This window comes from Sinocyclocheilus grahami, unplaced genomic scaffold (genome assembly GCF_001515645.1).
Source record: "Sinocyclocheilus grahami isolate Dianchi unplaced genomic scaffold, SAMN03320097.WGS_v1.1 scaffold321.1, whole genome shotgun sequence".
In the NCBI taxonomy this organism is placed as follows: Eukaryota; Metazoa; Chordata; class Actinopteri; order Cypriniformes; family Cyprinidae; genus Sinocyclocheilus; species Sinocyclocheilus grahami.
In genome coordinates, this window is record NW_015505500.1 from 786,942 (window position 1) to 791,442 (window position 4,501).

Below are 4,501 nucleotides of genomic sequence, written 5' to 3' on the forward strand. Positions count from 1 at the left end.
CTTGCCAGAAACCCTTTACCTAGATTTCCTGCTTATCTGCACACTGTCCAAGCTCTGTCAGGCTCTGAAACACCGTCGCCTTTCTTGTGCAAAGTGTTTCTCACGCTTCTGGGGCCCTCGGGTGCAGAACGCGAGTGCTGAAGCTGGGCAGAGTCAATTATCAGGGGAATGAAGTTTGAGACCTCCATTCCGTGGCTCGGGGCGTGTTTTCTTTTTTCGGTGGGTGTTCCCAAAGCAAGGACGTGGGCGTGAATGCGAGACTGAGGCTCCAGCGGTTCGTGGGAAAGACGCTCAGAGGGTTTGGTGACTGTACCTGTGCGCACTGCATCATGAAGCGGCCTTGTGAGGACAGCACGTCCGACAGCGACATGGACGAAACTATTGATGTGGGCAGCGAGAATAACTACTCTGGGTAAGCGTGCATGGGAACCACAGCTTGTTTGCTGTTCTGTTACTGAGGATTCACTTTTAGAAGTTATCTGAAGATCGTATGCTTTCTTTTGGACATTATATTAAATATATCAAATGCACATGGTAATTACGTTTATTATAAGTAAATATGCTTTATAAACAGCCTATAAAATATAATTATAAACAAATAAAATATCATTTGATTATATAATCTGCTCAACAGGTCAGAAATGTCACTGAATCGTGTATCAGAGAAATTTAAGCTTAATATTTTTCATATATAATGACTGTACATAAACTGATGTATTTAACCTAAATACCGTTAGTAATTTATATACTGTCATGTGACCTAAAAATGTTGTTAATGGGGTAGCATTTAATTCAAGTAATATTGTTATTTAATATGACTAAATCAAACTGACTAGATTGTACCAACAATCATTTTTATGGGTTAGATCGAGTAGAAATTGTATTTGCAATTTGTAATTGCATGCTACCATTTCTTTTAAGTAATGCTTACATGTTACTAAACATTATTGTGAAATGTTACAGACATTTCTAACTATTTGAGTGTAGGCTACAGCTATTATTGATCTTTTATATTAAGGAATTTTGTTTGTTAATAGCTTAACGTTGAAAGTTATAAAGAAGTGTTAATAATTATCACTGTCAAGCATTTAACCTAAAATATGTTGTATGTGGTAACACAAAAATAACTGGTTTTGTTAGTCAAAAATCTAAAATATAATTTAATATAACTTAATTTTTTTTTTTTAAGTTTTTTTTTTTTGGTAACATCTATAAACTCTTTATACAGTGCACTGATCAGTTTTCATCCCCCTTTTCCCCCCAAAGTCAAAGCAACGGTTCGTTTATAAGATGTGGCTCACCTACCACAACATCTCAAGTCATGGCTAGTATTGCAGATCATTGAGAAAAGACGAAGGGACCGAATAAATAATAGTTTATCAGAGTTGCGTCGTCTGGTGCCAACAGCATTTGAGAAACAGGTGAGTTCATATTTCTGCTTCAGTCCTTGCATGCTTTATATATATGCATTGTGAAAGTATTAGTTCTAATAATAATAATAACTATAATAAATTAAATGTAAGTGGAAGATGATGTTGTCAAAGCTATCATATTAAAAAAAAAAACATATCCTATTGCTTCTCCCAAGGGATCTGCCAAGTTAGAGAAGGCGGAAATATTGCAGATGACAGTGGATCACTTGAAGATGCTCCAGGCCACAGCAGGAAAAGGTAGTCTGCTTGTTATTGGCTCCTGTTTTGCACACCACCTAACGCTGTAGTGAAATTTGAGTACAGAGTTCCCTTTTGACCAGATTAAAGTGGAAATCAATGTTAATGGTAGGATTGAACTCGTGGGAAAGTGCCGGCAGGACAAAAGAAGCACTTGACCCTGGGATTGTGTTTGCTTTCATAAATCCATGGGAGGGGAGTGGGGCCACATTCACAGGCTGCACTGTTGGGGGTTTGTTAGGGCTTTCCAATGAGTGTTAAAACCGAAGCACTGGGGAGACGAAACAAACATACAAACAGGTCAGGTCACAATCCTGGTCTGCTTAGCTTTAGCCTCTCGAGCACAGTGGGGTTGCATTTGACTCGTCATGACTAAAGCTTTAAATCAAGTCACCTTTATTTATTTAGCGCTTGAATTGTTTCACAGCAGCTTCGCAGTAATAAGTAGGAAAATAACAGAATCAGTGATGCAAACTTGATCAAATATATGATCAATTCAACATCTGCTGAAAAGCAGCTCTACAGAAATAATAATGTCATTAATCAGCTCATCAGTTCAGTGTTAATTAAATTCAGTTCAATAACTGTGAAAAGTTCATCAGTTATGAAATGTTCAATTCAGCTATAAAGCAGCTCTACACAAGACAATAGTGTCTTTATTTCGTTCGAGTCAGTTCAGTGTTGATTCAGTTTAAATCAATATTAGTGTAAAATGTATCAATTATGAAATGAGTTCAATTAAGCTACAATCAGCTCTATAGAAGACAATAGTGTCATTATTGAGCTCAACTGTTGATTCATAGTTTAATAAAAGTGTCACTATTGTAATTAAATTCAGCTATAAAAGCAGCACTATAAAAGATAGTAGTGTCATCATTCAGCTCAATTCAGTTCAAGTTTTGTTCTCATCCATTGGTGTCAGTGCAGTCAAATCGATAATGCAGTATTACTGAATATTAAAAAGTGAAAGTGACGTGGCCAAGTATGGTGACCCATACTAGGAATTAGTGCTCTGCATTTATCCCATCCTAAGTGCACACACACAGCAGTGAACACACACACACACTGTGAACACACACCCGGAGCAGTGGGCAGCCATTTATGCTGCGGCGCCCGGGGAGCAGTTGGGGGTTCGGTGCCTTGCTCAAGGGCACCTCAGTCGTGGTATTGAAGGTGGGAGAGAGCGCTGTACATTCACTCCCCCCACCCACAATCCCTGCCGGTACGAGACTTGAACCCGCAACCTTTGGGTTACGAGTCCGACTCTAACCATTAGGCCACGACTTCCCCCCCATTAAGTGTCTTTTAAACCCAAATTACATCAGGTGATAGAAATGGAGGGGGGAAAAAAGCTTGGGAGAGAAGCGTGGCATTCACATTTTAATTGTTCTCTCTCTCACTCTCTCAGGATACTTTGATGCTCATTCTCTGGCCATGGACTTCATGAGCATTGGCTTTCGGGAGTGTCTTACTGAAGTGGCGAGGTATTTGAGCTCCGTTGAAGGTCTGGACTCCAGCGACCCCCTCCGCGTCCGCTTGGTTTCTCACCTCAGCAGCTGCGCCTCGCAGAGGGAAGCGGCCGCCATGACATCAATGGCCCATCACCAGCAGGCCCTCCACCCGCATCACTGGGCCGCCGCTTTGCATCCCATCCCAGCGGCGTTCCTGCAACAAAGCGGACTTCCGTGCTCAGAGAGTTCCTCTATCAGGCTGTGTGAGGTTCCTCAGAGGAGTGCAGCCCTGTTGACCTCCTCCTTCACCCACAGTGACTCCGCGCTCAGAGCGCCCTCTACTGGCAGCGTCGCTCCTTGCGTACCGCCGCTGTCCACCTCGCTGCTTTCGATATCGGCGACCGTTCATGCGGCGGCCGCTGCTGCAGCGGCACAAACCTTCCCTCTAACGTTTCCCGGTGGATTCCCGCTTTTCAGCCCCAGCGTAACAGCATCTTCGGTGGCTTCTTCCTCCGTGAGCCCTTCCGTTTCCACATCCACCACATCCCAACAGAGCAGCGGAAGCAGCAGTAAACCATACCGACCATGGGGGACTGAAGTGGGAGCGTTTTAAGTGTTGGATTTGCTCTTGTTGCATCTGGACGTCTTCCACACTTTGTACATAAAGGAAACAAAACAGCTATTGTGCCTGCTTTGGTCAGCACTTTGGGTTTTTTCTTTACACTTGTACACATATGCAACATCAAACATAAGCCAACTTTCTGAGAGGGAGAGAAAGACTGACTTGACACTTCAAGCTGCGTGGAAACCCATAACGATGAAGAGCGATTTTCATTTTTGAAGAAAAAATCAGTTACTGTTTTAACTTCATGTAAAGGACTGTACTGTGCGACAGTGCCTGCATAAACACTGCTAAAATGCTGCATTTGAGATGCTTTGATATTTCTACATAGAAAAAGCATGTGATTTTCACAAACATACAGTAGCTTTAGAGTAAAACAGAACAGTTTGTTCAAAGACAAACCAAAGGTTTTGCAGATAATCACTAAAGTCAGGTGTGAATCAGTTTTGTAATCTATGATTTAACAATCCAGTTTGTAAATTTGTATATGTGTAAGATTGTAACTAGAGTTTATATTGAAATTAGACAGATGAGTTGGTATGATGCACTTCAATCACTACTGTTTTTTGGGGGGAGACAGGATCTTCTCCACTTTACACAATAGGCCTACTGTATTTTTTAAAAATAACATTCACTAATACTCATATGTGAGATTTTCTACTACTGGAACTTTGTTACCTTTTTAATAACCCTATCATGCTCTGTAAGATGTAACCTTTTTCTATGCAAAAAAGAAAAAAAAAACAGATGTCCCTAAA

General features: G+C 41.1%; 1 pseudogene; it reads left to right on the forward strand.

Moving 5' to 3' along the window:
* Positions 1 to 235: 235 nt before the first annotated feature.
* On the forward strand, positions 236 to 4,501 carry LOC107602178 (hairy/enhancer-of-split related with YRPW motif protein 2-like; annotated as a pseudogene).